The following is a 20,729-nucleotide window of genomic DNA, read 5'->3' as shown; positions in this document are numbered from 1 at the left end:
GCGGTGTAGATATTTCCATGTATATACACATGGCTGTGTAGATATTTCCATGTTTATACAGATGGCAGTGTAGATATTTCCATGTTTATACAGATAACTTTGTAAGTATTTCCATGTTTATACAGATGGCGGTGTAGGTATTTCGATGTTAATAGAGATAGCAGTGGAGATATTTCCATGTTTATACAGATAGCGGTGTAGATATTTCCATGTTTATACTGATCGCCATGTAGATATTTCCATGTTTATAGAGATGGCGGTGTAGATATTTCCATGTTCATAGAGTTAGAGGTGTTGATTTTTCCATGTTTATAGAGATAGCTATGTGGATATTTCCATGTTTATACAGATAGGGGTGTAGATGTTTCCATGTTTATAGAGATGGCGGTGTAGATATTTCCATGTTTATACAGATCACGGTGTAGATATTTCCATGTTTATACAGATCGCGGTGTAGATATTTTCATGTTTATAAAGATCATGGTGTAGATATTTCCATGTTTATACAGATCGCGGTGTTGATATTACCATGTTTATAGGGATAGCGGTGCAAATACTTCCATATATATACAGATAGCGGTGTAGTTATTAGCATGTTTATACAGATAGCGGTGTAGTTATTAGCATGTTTATACAGATAGCGGTGTAGATATTTCCATGTATATACAGATGGCTGTGTAGATATTTCCATGTTTATACAGATGGCTGTGTAGGTATTTCCATGTTTATACAGATAGCGGTGTAGGTATTTCCATGTTTATAGAGATAGCAGTGTAGATATTTCCATGTTTATACAGATAGCGGTGTAGATATTTCCATGTTTATACAGATCGCATTGTAGATGTTTCCATGTTTATACAGACAGCAGTGCAGATATTTCCATGTTTATACACATAGCGGTGTACATATTTCCATGTTTATAGAGACAGCGGTGTTGGTATTTCCATGTTTATACAGATAGCAGTGCAGATATTTCCATGTTTATACAGATGCGTATACAGATATTTCCATATTTATACAGAGAGCTGTGTAGATATTTCCATGTTTATACAGATGACAGTGTAGATATTTCCATGTTCCTACACATGACTGTGTAGGTATTTCGTTGTTTATACAGATGGATTTGTAGATATTTCCATGTTTATAGAGATAGCAGTGTAGATAGTTCCATGTTTATACAGATAGCGGTGTAGTTATTTCCATGTTTATACAGACCGCGGTGTAGATATTTCCATGTTTTTACAGATAGCGGTGCAGATATTTCCATGTTTCTACAGATGGCGGTGTTGATATTTCCATCTATACACAGATGACCGTGTAGATATTTCCATGTTTATACAGATGGCGGCACATTTATTTCTATGGATATGTAGATGGCGGTGTAGATATTTCCATGTTTATACAGATAGCGGTGAAGTTATTTCCATGTTTATACAGATAGCGGTGTAGATATTTCCATGTATATACTCATGGCTGTGTAGATATTTCCATGTTTATACAGATGGCGGTGTAGATATTTCCATGTTTATACAGATAACTTTGTAAGTATTTCCATGTTTATACAGATGGCGGTGTAGATATTTCGATGCTTATAGAGATAGCAGTGGAGATATTTTCATGTTTATACAGATAGCGGTGTAGATATTTCCATGTTTATACTGATCGCGGTGTAGATATTTCCATGTTTATAGAGATGGCGGTGTAGATATTTCCATGTTCATAGAGATAGCGGTGTTGATTTTTCCATGTTTATAGAGATAGCTGTGTGGATATTTCCATGTTTATACAGATAGCGGTGTAGTTATTTCCATGTTTATAGAGATGGCGGTGTAGATATTTCCATGTTTATAAAGATCACGGTGTAGATATTTCCATGTTTATACAGATCGCGGTGTAGATATTTCCATGTTTATACAGATCATGTTGTAGATATTTCCATGTTTATACAGATCACGGTGTTGATATTACCATGTTTATAGGGTTAGCGGTGCAAATATTTCCATATTTATACAGATAGCGGTGTAGTTATTAGCATGTTTATACAGATAGCGGTGTAGATATTTCCATGTATAAACAGATGTCTGTGTATATATATCCATGTTTAAACAGATGGCGCTGTAGATATTTCCTTGTTTATACAAATAGCGGTGTAGTTATTTCCATGTTTATATAGATAGCGGTGTAGATATTTCGATGTTTACGGAGATGGCGGTGTAGATATTTCCATGTTTATACAGATAGCGGTGTAGATATTTCCACGTTTATACTGGTTGTGGTGTGGATATTTCCATGTTTATACATATAGGGGTGTAGATATTTCCATGTTTATAGAGATGGCGGTGTAGATATTTCCATGTTTATACAGATCACGGTGTAGATATTTCCATGTTTATACAGATCGCGGTGTGTATATTTCTATGTTCATACAGATCATGGTGTTGATATTTCCATGTTTATACAGATCGCGGTGTTGATATTACCATGTTTATAGGGATAGTGGTGCAAATATTTCCACATTTCTACAGATAGCGGTGTAGTTATTAGCATGTTTATGCCGATAGCGGTGTAGATATTTCCATGTATAAACAGATGTCTGTGTATATATTTCCATGTTTAAACAGATGGCGGTGTAGATATTTCCTTGTTTATACAAATAGCGGTGTAGTTATTTCCATGTTTATACAGATCACGGTGTAGATATTTCCTTGTTTATACAAATAGTGGTGTGGATATTTCCATGCTTATACAGATAGCGGTGTAGATATTTCCTCGTTTATACAAATAGCGGTGTAGATATTTCCATGTTTATACAGATCACGGTGTAGATATTTCCTTGTTTCTACAAATAGCGGTGTAGTTATCTCCATGTTTATACAGATAGCCTTGTAGATATTTCCATGTATATACAGATGGCTGTGTAGATATTTCCATGTTTATACAGATGGCTGTGTAGATGTTTCCATGTTTATACAGATGACTTTGTAGGTATTTCCATGTTTATGCAGATGGCGGTGTAGATTTTTCCATGTTTGTAGAGATAGCTGTGTAGATATTTCCATGTTTATACAGATAGCGGTGTAGATATTTACATGGTTATACAGATCGCGGTGTAGATATTTCCATGTTTATACAGATAGCGGTGTAGATATTTCCATGTTTTTACAGATATCGGTTTAGATATTTCCATGTTTACACAGATTGCGGTTTAGATATTTCCATCTTTCTACAGATGGCATTGTAGATATTTCCATGTTTATACAGATGGTTGTGTAGATATTTCCATGCTTATATAGATCGTGGTGTAGATATTACCATGTTTATACAGATAGCGGTGTAGATATTTCCATGTTTATACAGATCGTGGTGAAGATATTTCCATGTTTATACAGATCTCGGTGTAGATATTTCCATATTTATACAGATCGTGGTGAAGATATTTCCATGTTTATACAGATCGCGGTGTAGATATTTCCAGGTTTATACAGATCGCGGGGTAGATATTTCCATGTTTATGTAGATGGAGTTGTAGATATTTCCATGTTTATACCGATAGCGGTATTGGTATTTTCACGATTATTCCGAGAGAGATGTAGATATTTCCATGTTTATACAGCTTGCGGTGCAGATATTTATATCTTTATACAGATGGCATTGTAGATAATTCCTTATTCACACAGATGGCGGTGTAGATGTTTCCATGTTTATACAGATGGCGGAGTAGTTAGTTTTATGTTTATGGAGATGGCAGTGTAGATATTTTCATGTTTATAGAGATGGCGGTGTAGATATTTCCATGTGTATACAGATGGCATTGTAGATATTTCCATGTTTATACAGATGACTGTATAGGTATTTCCATGTTTTTACAGATGGCAGTGCAGATATTTCCATGTTTATAGATAGCGGTGTAGATATTTCCATGTTTGTACAGATGGCGCTGTTGATATTTCCATCTATACACAGATGGCCGTGTAGATATTTCTATGTTTCCACAGATGGCGGCGTAGATATTTCCATGGACATGCAGATGGCGGTGTAGATATTTCCATCTTTATACAGACCGTGGTGTACGTATTTCCATGTTTATACAGATACCGGTGAGGATATTTCCATGTTTATACAGACCGCAGTGTGGATATTTCCATGTTCATAGAGATGGCAGTGTAGATATTTCCATGTTTGTACAGATGGTGGTGTTGATGTTTCCATCTATACACAGATTGCCGTGTAGGTATTTCCATGTGTATACAGATGGCATTGTAGATATTTCCATGTTTACACAGATGACTGTATAGGTATTTCCATGTTTATACAGATGGCGGTGTAGATATTTCCATGTTTATAGAGATAGCGGTGTAGATATTTACATATTTATACAGATAACGGTGTAGAAATTTCCATGTTTATACAGATAGCGGTGTAAATATTTCCATGTTTATACAGATCACGGTGTAGATATTTCTATGTTTATAGAGATAGCGGTGTAGATATTTCCATGTTTATACAGATAGCGGTGTAGGTATTTCCATGTTTCTACAGCTCGCGGTGTACATATTTCCATCTTTATACAGATGGGAGTGGAGATATTTCCATGTTTATACAGATAGCGGTGTAGATATTTCCATCTTTGCACAGATTGCTGTGTGGATATTTCCATGTTTACGCAGATAGTTGTGTAGATATTTCCAAGTTTACACACATAGCTGAGTAGATATTTCCATGTTTACACACATAGCGTTGTAGATATTTCCATGTTTATACAGATTGCAGTGTAGATATGTCCATGTTTATACAGAAAGCGGTGTAGATATTTTCATGTTTATACAGATAGCGGTGGAGATATTTCCATGTTTATAGAGACTGCGGTATAGATATTTCCATGTTTATACAGATAGCGGTGTAGATATTTCCATGTTTACAGAGATAACAGTGTAGATATTTCCATCTTTGCACAGATTGCTGTGTAGATATCTCCGTTTTCACACAGATAGCTGTGTAGATATTTCCAAGTTTACACAGATAGCTGTGTAGATATTTCCATGTTTAAACAGATAGCGGTGTAGATATTTCCATGTTTATACAGATAGCGGTGTAGATATTTCCATATTTATACCGATAGCGGTGGAGATATTTCCCTGTTTATACAGATAGCGATGTAGATATTTCCATGTTTATACAGATAGCTGTGTAGATATTTCCATGTTTATAGAGATAGCAGTGTAGATATTTCCATGTTTATAGAGATGGCTGTGTAGATATTTCCATATGTATACAGATGGCGGTGTAGATATTTCCATGTTTATACAGATGGCGCTGTAGATATTTCCATGTTTATAGAGATGGCAGTGTAGATATTTCCATGTTTATACAGATATCGGTGTAGATATTTCCATGTTTACAGAGGTAGCAGTGTAGGTATTTCCATCTTTGCACAGATTGCGGTGTAGGTATTACCAAATTTACACAGATAGCGGTGAAGATATTTGCAAGTTTACACAGATAGCTGTGTAGATATTTCCATCTTTACAGAGATAGCATTGTAGATATTTCCGTGTTTATACAGATTGCGGTGTAGTTATTTCCATGTCGATACAGATAGCGGTGTAGATATTTCCATGTATATACACGTAGCAGTGTAGAAATTCCCATGTTTATACAGATCACTTTGTAGACATTTCCATTTTTCTACAGATGTCAGTGTAGATATTTCCAAGTTTATACAGATGGCAGTGTAGATATTTCCATGTTTATACAGATGTCTGTGTAGATATTTCCATGTTTATTCAGATGGCGGTGTAGATATTTCCATGTTTATAGAGATGGCGGTGTATTCATCTCTATGTTTATAGAGATAGCGGTGTAAATATCTCCGTCTTTATAGAGATGGTGGTGTAAGTATTTTCATGTTTATAGAGATTGCGGTGTAGATATTTCCATGTGTATACAGATCGCGGTGTAGGTATTTCCGTGTTTATACAGATCGCGGCGTAGATATTTCCATGTTTATACAGATAGCGGTGTAGATATTTCGATGTTTATACATATAGCGGTGTAGATATTTCCATGTTTATAGAGATAGCGGTGTAGGTATTTCCATGTTTATATAGATGGCGTTGTAGATATTTCCATGTTTATACCGATAGCGGTGTTGGTATTTCCACGTTTATACAGATAGCGATGTAGATATTTCCATGTTTATACAGCTCGCGGTGCAGATATTTATATCTTTATACAGATGGCATTGTAGACATTTCCTTATTCACACAGATGGCGGTGTAGATGTTTCCATGTTTATACAGATGGCGGAGTAGTTAGTTCCATGTTTATGGAGATGGCAGTGTAGATATTTTCATGTTTATAGAGATGGCGGTGTAGATATTTCCATGTTTATAGAGATAGCAGTGTAGATATTTACATGTTTATACAGATGGCTCTGTAGATATTTCCATGTGTATACAGATGGCATTGTTGATATTTCCATGTTTATACAGATGACTGTATAGGTATTTCCATGTTTTTACAGATGGCAGTGCAGATATTTCCATGTTTATAGAGATAGCGGTGTAGATATTTCCATATTTATACAGATAACGGTGCAGAAATTTCCATGGTTATACAGATAGCGGTGTAAATATTTCCATGTTTATACAGATCACGGTGTAGATATTTCCATGTTTATAGAGATAGCGGTGTAGATATTTGCATGTTTATACAGATAGCGGTATAGATATTTCCATGTTTATACAGACTGCGGTGTAGATATTTCCATGTTTGTACAGATGGCGGTGTTGATATTTCCATCTATACACAGATGACCTTGTAGGTATTTCCATGTTTATACAGATGTGGGCACAGATATTTCTATGGATATGTAGATGGCGGTGTAGATATTTCCCTGTATATAGAGATAGCGTTATAGTTATTTCCATGTTTATATAGAGAGCGGTGTAAATATTTCCATGTATGTACACATGGCTGTGTAGATATTTCCAAGTTTATACAGATGGCGGTGTAGATATTTCCATGTTTATACAGATAACTTTGTAAGTATCTCCATGTTTATACAGATGGCGGTGTAGATATTTCGATGTTTATAGAGATAGCAGTGGAGATATTTCCATGTTTATACAGATAGCGGTGTAGATATTTCCATGTTTATACTGATCACGGTGTAGATATTTCCATGTTTATAGAGATGGTGGTGTAGATATTTCCTTGTTCATCGAGATAGCGGTGTTGATATTTCCATGTTTATAGAGATAGCTGTGTGGATATTTCCATGTTTATATTGATAGGGGTGTAGATATTTACATGTTTATAGAGATGGCTGTGTAGATATTTCCATGTTTATACAGATTGCGTTGTAGATATTTCCATGTTTATACAGATCGCGGTGTAGATATTTCCATGTTTATACAGACAGCAGTGGAGATATGTCCATGTTTAAACAGATAGCAATGGAGATATTTCCATGTTAATACACATAGGGGTGTAGATATTTCCATGTTTATACAGATAGCGGTGTAGATATTTCCATGTTTATACAGATGGCTGTGCCGATATTTCCATGTTTATACAGAGTTCTCTGTAGATATTTCCATGTTTATATAGATGACAGAGTAGATATTTCCAGGTTTATACAGATGACTGTGTAGATATTTCCATGTTAATACAGATGGCGGTGTAGATATTTCCATGTTTATAGAGATAGTGGTGTAGATATTTCCATGTTTATAGAGATAGCGGTTTAAATATTTCCATCTTTATACAGATAGTGGTGTGGATATTTCCATGTTTATACAGATGGCGGTGTGGATACAGCCATGTTTCTGAATATGGCAGTTTAGATATTTTCATGTTTACATAGATGGCGGTGTAGATATTTCCATGTTTACAGAGATTGCGATGTAGATATTTCCATGTTTATAGTGCAAGTGGTGTAGGTATTTCCATGTTTATAGAGATAGCGGTGTAGACATTTCCATATTTATACAGGTAGCAGTGTAGGTATTTCCATGTTTATACAGATGGCGGTGTAGATATTTCCATGTTTCCAAAGATGGCGGTGTAGATATTTCCTTGTTTATACAGATAGCGGTGTAGATATTTCCATGTATATACAGATAGCGGTGTAGATATTTCCATGTTTACACAGATAGCGGTGGAGATATTTCCCTGCTTATATAGATAGCGATGTAGATATTTCCATGTTTATACAGATAGCGGTGTAGATATTTCCATGTTTATAGACATAGCGGTGTAGATATTTCCATGTTTATACAGAAGGCTGTGTAGATATTTCCATGTGTATACAGATGGCGGTGTAGATATTTCCATGTTTAAACATATAGCAGTGTAGATATTTCCATGTTTACAGATATAGCCGTAAAGATATTTCCATCTTTGCACAGATTGCGGTGTAGACATTGCAAACTTTACACAGATAGCGGTGTAGATATTTCCAAGTTTACACAGATACCTGTGTCGATATTTCCATGTTTACAGAGATATCATTGTAGATATTTCCAAGTTTATACAGATAGCTGTGTATTTATTTACATGTTGATACAGATAGCGGTGTAGATATTTTCAGGATTATACAGATAGTGGTGTAGATATTTCCACGTTTTACAGATATCTGTGTAGATATTTCCCTGTTCACACAGATAGCGTTGTAAATATTTCCATGTTTACTCAGATAGCGTTGTAGATATTTCCATGCTTACATAGATTGCGGTGTAGATATTTCCAAGTTTACACAGATAGCTGTGTAGATATTTCCATGTTTACACAGAGAGCGTTGTAGATATTTCATTGTTTATAGAGATAGCGGTGTAGGTATTTCCATGTTTTTAAAGATGCCAGTGTAGGTATTTCCGTGTTTAAAAGGTAGCAGTGGAGATATTTCCATGTTTATACAGATAGCGGTGTAAAAATTTCCATGTTTATACAGATAGCGGTGTAGTTATTTCGATGTTTATACAGATAGCGGTGTAGATATTTCCATGTTTATAGAGACTGCGGTGTAAATATTTCCATCTTTGCACAGATTGCTATGTAGATATTTCCACGTTTATACAGATTGCGGTGTAGTTATTTCCATGTTGATACAGATTGCGGTGTAGATATTTCCATGTTTATACAGGTCGCGGTGTAGAAATTCCCATGTTTATACAGATCGCTTTGTAGATATTTCCATCTTTCTACACATGTCAGTGTAGATATTTCCAAGTTTATACAGATGTCTGTGTAGATATTTCCATGTTTATGCAGATGGTGGTTTAGATATTTCCATGTTTGTAGAGATGGCGGTGTAGTTATTTCTATGTTTATAGAGATAGCGGTGTAAATATTTCCATGTTTATAGAGATGGTGGTGTAAGTATTTTCATGTTTATAAAGACAGCGGTGTAGATATTTCCATGTTTATACAGATAGAAGTGAAGATATTTCCATGTTTATACAGATAGTGGTGTAGATATTTCCAAGTTTATACAGATGGTGGTGTAGATACATCCATGTTTCTGAAGATGGCGCTGTACATATTTTCATGTTGATACAGATGGCGGTGTAGATATTTCCATGAATATAGAGATTGCAGTGTAGATATTTCCATATTTATACAGATAGCGGTGTAGGTATTTCCATGTTTATACAGATTCCGGTGTAGATATTTCCACGTTTCTACAAATGGCGGTGTAGATATTTCCTTGTTTATACAGACAGCGGTGCAGATATTTACATGCTTATACAGGTAGCGGTGTAGATATTTCCATGTTTACAGAGATAGCGGTGTAGTTATTTCCATCTTTGCACAGATTGCCGTGTAGACATTTCCATGTTTACACAGATAGCTGTGTAGATATTTCCAAGCTTACACAGATAGCTGTGTAGATATTTCTATGTTTACACACATAGCGTTGTAGATGTTTCCATGTTTCTACAAATGGCGGTGTAGATATTTCCTTGTTTATACAGACAGCGGTGTAGATATTTCCATGTTTATACAGATAGTGGTGTAGATATATCTATGTTTATACAGACGCCGGTGTAGATACATCCATGTTTCTGAAGATGGCGGTGTAGATATTTTCAGGTTTATAGAGATGGAGGTGTAGATATTTCCATGTATAAAGAGATAGCAATGTAGATATTTTCATGTTTATAGAGAAAGCGGTGTAGGTATTTCCATGTTTATACAGACGGCAGTGTAGATATTTCCATGTTTATACAGATATCGGTGTAGATATTTCCATGTTTACAGAGATAGCGGTGTAGCTATTTCCATCTTTGCACAGATTGCGCTGTAGGTATTGCCAAATTTACACAGATAGCGGTGTAGATATTTCCAGGTTTACACAGATAGCTGTGTAGATATTTCCATGTTTACAGAGATAGCATTGTAGATATTTCCATGTTTATATAGATTGCGGTGTAGTTATTTCCATGTTGATACAGATAGCGGTGTAGATATTTCCATGTTTATACAGGTAGCGGTGTAGAAATTCCCAAGTTGATACAGATCGCTTTGTAGACATTTCCATCTTTCTACAGATGTCAGTGTAGATATTTCCAAGTTTATACAGATGGCAGTGTAGATATTTCTATATTTATACAGATGTCTGTGTAGATATTTCCATGTTTATGCAGACGGCGTTGTTGATATTTCCATTTTTATAGAGATGGCGGTGTGGTTATTTCTATGTTTATAGATATAGCGGTGTAAATATCTCCATGTTTATAGAGATGGTGGTGTAACTATTTTCATGTTTATAGAGATAGCGGTTTAGATATTTCCATGTTTATACAGATAACGCTGTTGGTATTTCCATGTTTATACAGATAGCGGTGTAGATATTTCCCTGTTTATAGAGATAGCGGTGTAGATATTTCCATGTTTATACAGATGGCTGTGTAGATATTTCCATGTGTGTACAGATGGCAGTGTTGATATTTCCATGTTTATACAGATGGCGCTGTACATATTTCCATGTTTATACAGATGACAGTGTAGATATTTCCATGTTTATACAGATAGCGGTGTACATATTTCCATGTTTACAGAGATAGCGGTGTAGATATTTTCATCTTTGCACAGATTGCGGTGTAGGTTTTGCCAAATTTACACAGATAGCGGTGTAGATATTTCCAAGTTTACACAGATAGCTGTTTATATGTTTCCATGTTTACAGAGATAGCATTGTAGATATTTCCATGTTTATACAGATTGAGGTGTAGTTATTTCCATGTTGTTACAGATAGTGGTGTAGATATTTCCATGTTTATACAGGTAGCAGTGTAGAAATTCCCATGTTTATACTGATCGCTTTGTAGACCTTTCCATCTTTCTACAGATGTCAGTGTAGGTATTTCCAAGTTTATACAGATGGCCGTGTAGATATTTCCATGTTTATACAGATGTCTGTGTCGATATTTCCTTGTTTATGCAGATGGCGGTGTAGATATTTCCATGTTTATAGGGATGGCGGTGTAGATATTTCTATGTTTATAGAGATAGCGGTGTAAATATTTCCATGCTTGTAGAGATGGTGGTGTAAGTATTTTCATGTTTATAGAGATAGCGGTGTAGATATTTCCATGTTTATACAGATAACAGTGTTGGTATTTCCATGTTTATACAGATAGCGGTGTAGATATTTCCGTGTTTATAAAGCTTGCCGTGTAGATATTTCCATCTTTATACAGATGGCAGTGTAGATATTTCCATGTTTATACAGATAGCAGTGTAGATATTTACATGTGTATAGAGGTAGCGGTGTAGGTATTTCCATATTTATACAGATTGGGGTGTAGATATTTCCATCTTTATACAGATGGCGGTGTAGATATTTCCATGTTTATACACATGGCAGTGAAGATATTTCCATGTTTATACAGATAGTGGTGTAGATATTTCCATGTTTATACAGATGGCGGTGTAGATACATTCATGTTTCTGAAGATGGCGGTGTAGATATTTTCATGTTTATAGAGATGGCGGTGTAGATATTTCCATGTATATAGAGATTGCAGTGTAGATATTTCCATGTTTATAGAGAAAGCGGTGTAGGTATTTCCATGTTTATAGAGATAGCGGTGTGGATATTTCCATATTTATACAGATAGCGGTGTAGGTATTTCCATGTTTATACAGATGGCGGTGTAGATATTTCCTTGTTTATACAGATAGCGGTGTAGATATTTCCATGTTTATACAGATATCGGTGTAGATATTTCCAGGTTTATACAGAGAGCGGTGTAGATATTTCCACGTTTTACAGATATTGGTGTAGGTATTTCCATCTTTATGCAGATAGCGGTGCAGATATTTCCATGTTTACACAAATAGCCGTGTAGATATTTCTATGTTTACACAGATAGAGTTGCAGATATTTCCATGTTTATAAAGATAGCGGTGTAGATATTTCCATCTTTATACAGATAGCGGTGTGGGTATATCCATGTTTATACAGATTGCGGTGTGTGTATTTCCATGTTTATACAGATAGCGGTATAGATATTTCCATGTTTATAGAGATGACTGTCTAGATATTTCCATGTTTATACAGCTTTCCGTGTAGATATTTCCATGTTTATACAGATAGCGGTGTAGATATTTCCATGTTTATACAGATAGCTGTGTAGATATTTCCATGTTTATACTGACAGCAATGTACATACTTCTATGTTTATAGAGATAGCGGTGTAGATATTTTCATGTTCATACAAACAACAGTGTAGATATTATCATGTTTATGAAGATAGCGGTGTAGGTATTTCCATTTTTATAGACATAGCGGTGTAAATGTTTCCAAGTTTTTTCAGATAGCGGTGTAAATATTTCCATGATTATACAGATAGCGGTGTAAATATTTTCATGTTTAAAGACATAGCGGTGTAGATATTTCCATGTTTTTAGAGATAGCGGTGTAAATATTTCCATGTTTATACAGATAGCCGTGTAAATGTTTACACGTTTATAGGGATAGCGGTGTAGATATTCCCACGTTTATACAGATAGCGGTGTAGATATTTCCCCGTTTATAGAGATAGCGGTGTAGATATTTCCACGTTTATACAGATATCGGTGAAGATATTTCCACTTTTATACAGATTGCGGTGTAGAAATTTCCAATTTTATACACATAGCGGTGCAGATATTTCCACGTTTATACACATACCGGTGTAGATATTTCCATGTTTATACAGATAGCGGTGTAGATATTTCCACGTTTGTAGAGATAGCGATGTAGATATTTCCACGTCTATACAGATAGCGGTGTAGTTATTTGCACGTTAACACAGATAACGGTGTAGATATTTCCAGGTTTATAGAGACAGCGGTGTAAATATTTCCATGTTTCTACAGATAGCGGTGTAGATATTTCCATGTTTATAGAGACAGCGGTGTAAATATTTCCAAGTTTATACAGATTGCGGTGTAGATATTTCCATGTTTATACAGTCAGTGGTGTAGATTTTTCCATGTTTAAACAGATAGCCGTGTATATATTTCCATGTTTATTCAGACAGCGGTGTAGATATTTCCATGTTTTACAGATAGTGGTGTAGATATTTCCTTGTTTATAGAGATAGCGGTGTAGATATTTCCATGTTTATAGAGATAGCTTGTAAATATTTCAATGTTTATACAGATAGCGATGTAAGTATTTCCATGTTTATAGAGATAGCGATGTAGATATTTCCATGTTTATACAGATAGCGTTGTAGATATTTCCACGTTTATACTTATAGCGGTGTAGATATTTCCAGGTTTATAGAGATAGCGTTGTAAATGTTCCCACGTTTATAGAGATAGCGGTGTAGATATTTCCATGTTTTTAGAGATAGCGGTGTATATATTTCCACGTTTATAGAGATAGCGGTGTAGATATTTCCATGTTTCTAGAGACAGCGGTGTAGATATTTCCACGTTCATAGAGATATCGGTGTAGATATTTCCATGTTTATAGAGACAGTGATGTAGATATTTGCGTGTTTATAGAGATATCATTGTAGATATTCCCATGTTTATAGAGACAGTGTTGTAGATATTTCCATGTTTACACAGTTAGAAGTGTAGATATTTCCATGTTTATAGGGACAGCAGTGTAGATATTTCCATGTTTATACAGATAGCGGTGTAGATATTTCCATGTTTATAGAGATAGCGGTGTAGATATTTCCATTTTTATAGACATAGCGGTGTAGATATTTCCATGTTTATAGAGACGGCGGTGTAAATAGTTCCATATTTATACAGATAGCTTTGTAAATGTTTACACATTTACAGAGATAGCGGTGTAGATATTTCCACGTTTACAGAGATTTTATGAAAAGTTATTTTATGAAGACCAAACAAGTCACTGGGGTACCTACCTTATGTCATTTTTTACATTGAGAGTGTTAAAAATACCCCTACCCTAACCAAAACCCTGACTTATAGAGCCAGGAAAGGCCATGCAATAAAGGATTCTTGGGCTTGTATGCCTGATAACAAAATCTTATCACAGAAGACTGCAAAAAACACAATCTTGCACAAAGCCCATTGCAACTTTGCACACAACAATGCTTTTGAAGTATATTTGCCCAACAACTGCCTGTCCAGCCTGTGCCTGGCATCACCTTTGTTATTGATCTTTGTAGCCAAGGATAGTCATTTCCAAATGATCATATAATCTTCCTCATTTTTTCTTTTGTCTTCCTTTACCTCCGTGAATATGCATATAGTTTACTCTGGCTTGCCTGTTTCTATTGCAAGGCTCTGTTTCCAAACGAATATCTTTTTCTTGTGGAGAGCCTCTCTCTGTTTGTTATTTAGGTTGATAAGAGAAATGTGAACATTTGAGAGCTCAGGTAAAAGGCCTTAGTCTACAGTGAAACTTTTTTGCACCCTTAGATGCTTACTTCCACTACAACTTGCAGGTGGGCCTTGAAAAGTTCTTGGAATAAGTTTGAGCTTTTGTCTTCTCCGATTCATTTAGCATAGATTCTCAAAATGTGGTCCCTGGACCCACAGCATCAGCATCACCTGGAGATTGTTAGAAATGCAAATCATCGGGCCTCATTCCAGACCCTCAGCTGGAAACTCTAGGGGCATGGCCAGACCCTCTGTAGCTGAACAAGCCATCCAGGTGGTTTTGATGCAGCTAAAGTTTTGGAACAACTAATGTAGCCCCATTTGGAAAACTTGCCTCTACAGGCCTCCCTAGCTGGTAAGCTGCTAGCATTTTTTGTTTGTTTGTTTCTTTGTTTTGATACAGGGTCTTGCTCTGTTGACCAGACCGTGACCTCCTGGGTTGAAGTGAGGACTCAGCCTCCTGAGTAGCCGGGACTACAGGTATGTGCCACCACCATGCCCAACTACTTTTTGTATTTTTTTTTGTAGGAATGGGGTTTTAGCCCAGGCTAGTCTCAAACTCCTGGACTCAAGCAATCTGCCCACTTTGGCCTCATGAAGTGCTGGGATTATAGGCATGGGCCACCACTCCTGGCCCAAAGTTCATATTTTAACTACTAACCTAAGTTATTTTAAAAACAAAATTCTCCTTGGACTCAAACCAGGTCAGAGTGACATGATCATGTGCCTGTTTTGTGCAGGGTGAAGTGAGATTATTATCTAGGAAATAGCTGAAATGTCCTGAGGGTGACAAAGAGGGGCTGTGTTTTCAGCCAAATATCAGAACTAGGGCCACTGCCTGCCGCTGAACCCCAGCGGGGACCCCTACTTTGTGTTTATCTGTGGTGGCTACGCTTGCCCACCTGGGTGGGAACCCCGAGAATGACTCCAGACTTTTCCAGGGACTGCATGCCAGGGTATTTTTACAATTTATGTGTAGACTTTGTTCGGGTGGAAAAGTTATTTTATGAAGACGAAACAAGCAATTGGGGTACCTACCTTATGGCATTTTTTACATTGAGAGTGTTAAAAATACCCCTCCCCTAACCAAAACCCTGACAAATAGAGCCAGGGAAGGCCATGCAAAAAAGGATTCTTGGGCTTGTATGCCTGATAACAAAAACTTATCACAGAAGACTGCAAAAAACACAATCTTGCACAAAGCCCATTGCAACTTTGCACACAACAATGCTTCTGAAGGATATTTGCCCAACAACTGCCTGTCCAACCTGGGCCTGGCATCACCTTTGTTATTGATCTTTGTAGCCAAGGATAATCATTTCCAAATGATCATATAATCTTCCTCATTTTTTCTTTTGTCTTCCTTTACCTCCGTGAATATGCATATAGTTTACTCTGGCTTGCCTGTTTCTATTGCAAGGCTCTGTTTCCAAACGAATATCTTTTTCTTGTGGAGAGCCTCTCTCTGTTTGTTATTTAGGTTGGTAAGAGAAATGTGAACATTTGAGAGCTCAGGTAAAAGGCCTTAGTCTACAGTGAAACTTTTTTGCACCCTTAGATGCTTACTTCCACTACAACTTGCAGGTGGGCCTTGAAAAGTTCTTGGAATAAGTTTGAGCTTTGGTCTTCTCCGATTCATTTAGCATAGATTCTCAAAATGTGGTCCCTGGACCCACAGCATCAGCATCACCTGGAGATTGTTAGAAATGCAAATCATCGGGCCTCATTCCAGACCCTCAGCTGGAAACTCTAGGGGCATGGCCAGACCCTCTGTAGCTGAACAAGCCATCCAGGTGGTTTTGATGCAGCTAAAGTTCTGGAACAACTAATGTAGCCCCATTTGGAAAACTTGGCTCTACAGGCCTCCCTAGCTGGTAAGCTGCTAGCATTTTTTGTTTGCTTGTTTGTTTGTTTTGATACAGGGTCTTGCTCTGTTGACCAGACCGTGACCTCCTGGGTTGAAGTGAGGACTCAGCCTCCTGAGTAGCCGGGACTACAGGTATGTGCCACCACCATGCCCAACTACTTTTTGTATTTTTTTTTGTAGGGATGGGGTTTTAGCCCAGGCTAATCTCAAACTCCTGGACTCAAGCAATCTGCCCACTTTGGCCTCACGAACTGCTGGGATTATAGGCATGAGCCACTGTGCCCGGCCCTGCCAGCTTTGTATAAGCTGAGGAGTTTTTAAAAATACCTAGACTCAGGGCAAACCCCAGACACTTAAGTCAGATTCTCTGGGAGGTGAAGCCCAGGCACTGGTATTTTTAAAGTCTCTACAGATGGTTCTAATGTGCTGCTAAGTTAGAGAACCGCTGATCTAGACCAGGCCTTTTCAAACTTAATGTGCACGTGAATTACCTGGACCTTGTTAAAATGCAGATTCAGTCTGCATAGGCCTGGGGTGGAGCCTGAGCTTCTGCATTTTTAACAAGTCTCTAGAGGATGCTGCTGCATCTGGGCTGCTAACTGCACTTGGAGATAGGAGGTTCTGGAGAGCAGAGGAAAGAGCATGAACCATAACCTAGGGGCTGGTAGTCCTGACTTCCGAGCCAAGGTTTGCCTTTATGTGGCTGGCAACTTGCTTGGACTCCTACCTCAATTCTTTGGGCCCAAGGTTTGTCCTGCCTCAGAAGGATGTCAAGAAAATTGATTGAGTAATGCAGAATTGTTTCTTAAAGTGTGTGCAGATGCTCCATGAATTTAGAGAGTATGTGGATGCACATTAGTAAATTTTAATAGTTGTGACCATCCTGTTATGAGTACTTAGAACAAGTAATAATGGCTTTTGATGTATAGTAGTAAGAAAGCTTCCTTTTAAAAGGCGTGTATTTAAGTTTCAAAAGTGGGTCTATTTAAAAATATATGAAATAAATAATAGTAGAGGTAATTGACAGATCAAAATTAGGAAGGCACGATGAGAATGACTCAAGTTTGGGAAATGCTGAGAAAGCAGATGCCCAAGGGCTATGAAAACTTAAAAAAATAGGTAGCACTTGATTTTGATTGGCTGAATGAGATGATGTGTTTGATTATTTATGGGGTTGGCATTTGGCAACATGCACTGGGTGGCTGGGATCACTGTTTATTAAAAAATATTTGAGTCTGCACTTTGCACTAGATACTCTTTTAGTCTCTTGGAAAAGGGATTGGGGGGCAGGCAGGATAAAAACAAATCATTTATGCCCACAAGAAAATTGCAGGAAGATAAAAGTCATGAAATAAACTCTATGCTTCTAATTTAATATTTTTTTATAGATTATGAGAAAATTTTTGCTCACTATCAGCTAGGAAAGCTGTCTTAGCACAACCATTCATTCTTGCACAAATCAAAATCAAGACGAGCCAGATTTAATTTAATATTTTTTCACAGATTATGAGAAAAAAGTTCTAATTTAATTTTTTTATAGATTATGAGAAAAAAAGTTTCGCTCTCTATCAGCCAGGAAAGCTGTCTTAGCACAACCATTCATTCTTGCACAAATCAAAATCAAGATGAGCCAGAAGGCTCCATTCTGACAGCTTCTAATGGAGAAGCTACATTTACTGGACATGGGGAAAGTTGCTGGGCTCTAAGGACTGTGCATTTCTTGAACTAGATAAATGGTCTTGGTGTAGCATAATACCAAAACTTCTTGTCGCAGCCTGTAAGGACAGAACTCAATCAGCCTGAAAAGGAAGTCAGTGACTCCGACTCAACACAGGAATGTTCTGTGATTCCTAAAGAAGGATGTAGGAGTGTGGCACAATTCAACCACAGTCTGTGGCCCTGTGCCTCTGCCTTGACATGAGTGGGATTTCCCAGCTGGTCATTTTCTTCTTATCTAAGACATTGGGAACAAATTACTTGACCTCCTCTGGGCTTCAGTACTCCCACTCATCAAATTAGAGGACTGGGCAGTCGCTAGGCTCTCTTTAGGCATCATATTTTAGTTTCTATGATTTTAAATTTGAGAAGGGGTGTCTAAGGGAGAATACATATGGGAGGGGGAAAGGCTTATTAAAAGTGTAGTTAGACACTGAATTTTTAAGAATTGCATTTTGTAATAATACCTTTGCCTAATCAGGACTGACAATCTTACCTGATGACAGCACATGGAGGAATGGCTGCATTCAAAAATAAAAATGAAATAAAACAAGACCTTATTTGAACTTAGCAATAATGCTGATTCCTCTTTTTGATTTGAGGAGGTTATAGCTGTTGTAAATGCTGGAATTGGGTCTGCCCAGGCAAAACAGAGTCAAGAGTCCATGTCGGATGAATTTTAACAATGTAGACAATAGAAAGGGTTGCTTAAACTGCCCCTCTTTTACCAAAACACATTTACAAATGAAAGAACAACACTTCCATTTTTTAAAAACATTTTTTGAGATGAAGTCTTGCTTTGTCACCCAGAGTGGAGTGCAGTGGTGCGATCTTGGCTCACTGCAAACTTTGCCTCCCGGGTTCAAGTGATTCTCCTGCCTCATCCTCCTGAGTAGCTGGGACTACAGGCGCCCACCACCATTCCTAGCTAATTTTTGTATTTTTAGTAGAGACAGGGTTTCACCATGTTGGCCAGGCTGGTCTCGAACTCCTGACCCCAGGTGATCTGCCGACCTCGGCCTCTGAAAGTGCTGGGATTACAGGCGTGAGCCAACAGGCGTGGCCAAAAAATTTCCATTTTTAATTGCAGGGTCTGGGGAATTAAAATGCATCCGTAATTTCTTGCATCTCTCCGCTCGGGCTTGCATGAATGCAGAGGGATGGGGAGGACTTCTTGAGGCAAGCATCCCCCTCTTGTCGCCTGCCATCTGGAGAGAGAGGGCTGTGATTTATCTCACTTTAATCAGGAAGGACCCGATGGGTGGATGGAGAGGTCTGACGGCTTTGTTGCTCCATGTGGGAAAGAAACGGACAGAGTGAATTTGTGTATGATCCCTAAGGAGAAAGCGTCTTTGTGCTCTATTTCATTTTGACCTGGAGCCCCTGAAAGCAAGCTAGTTACAAGTTGAAATAGGCCATTTCTAAAGTGTGATTTTGTTTGTGTATGAGCCTTGATTACAAAGGGGAAAAAAACCCGCTTAATTTACATACACCACATGTAGCGCAGGATCCCCTGGGCTGTCTTTTCAGGTATCAAGAAACTTTGATGAAAGTCGCTTGCCTCATCTAGGACTCATTTGATATTGTTTAGCAGAGCCTGGTATTAACATTTCCTTCCAATTGTTTACTGGAATCTGTGTGTTCCCTTCAAGTGATGCATACTAGGTGCACAGGCTTCCTGCCACTGTCATCCTAATCTTTCCATGCAGACAGGAGCAGAGGGGAGAGCGCTGAGCCAGGCCCCAGCTTGCTTTTCTTTCCTGACACAGCCCGGCTCCGCTGCACTTCTCAGCTCTTGCTCTAGGTGGTGCTGTTTGACCATTTTCTTCATGTGACCCTCCACTCGGTAATATAAATTCATTCGGAGGATGACCTGATATCAAAAAAAATTCCTTTTGATTAGTAGAATCAACTTGTTCCTTCACACGATACTCTTCCCACTGAGACACATGGAGACAATTCTGACTCCAGGTTTGCAACTTTGAGATTTCTCTCAGATGCAATAAAAAAAACAAAAAAGCATTTTGAGTGGCACAGTGATGCCTAGTGCATGATCATGTTTGTCTGCTCAAACATTAAAGGGAAACTTGTGGGTTTGAGGATGCCCAGCAGCACGACAGCTGCCAATGTAAATGAGCCGTATAAAGAGAGAGGGGGCGGGAGGGGACTACAAACTTCAGAATATGAGCTGTTCGTTTATAAGTTAAAAAAAAACAAGTCAAAAGGGAGCCCAGGATGGTGCAAGAAAGAGGAGAAAGGAAGATTTTCCTTGCAGCTAATCAGGAGA

At 37.5% G+C, this 20,729-nt stretch overlaps 1 long non-coding RNA gene across 1 annotated transcript in view; it reads left to right on the top strand.

The window, feature by feature from the left end:
- The first annotated feature begins 15,257 nt into the window (after window positions 1-15,257).
- LOC134808078 (uncharacterized) overlaps window positions 15,258-20,729 on the top strand; it is a 31,014-nt gene continuing 25,542 nt past the window's right edge. The window contains exons 1-2 of the long non-coding RNA XR_010150274.1: window positions 15,258-15,339; window positions 16,782-16,858. This is a non-coding gene — a long non-coding RNA (uncharacterized LOC134808078). The remainder of the gene's footprint in view (window positions 15,340-16,781; window positions 16,859-20,729) is intronic.

This window comes from Pan troglodytes, chromosome 13, assembly GCF_028858775.2.
Source record: "Pan troglodytes isolate AG18354 chromosome 13, NHGRI_mPanTro3-v2.0_pri, whole genome shotgun sequence".
Lineage (NCBI taxonomy): Eukaryota > Metazoa > Chordata > Mammalia > Primates > Hominidae > Pan > Pan troglodytes.
This window is presented reverse-complemented; position numbering and strand designations above follow the sequence as displayed.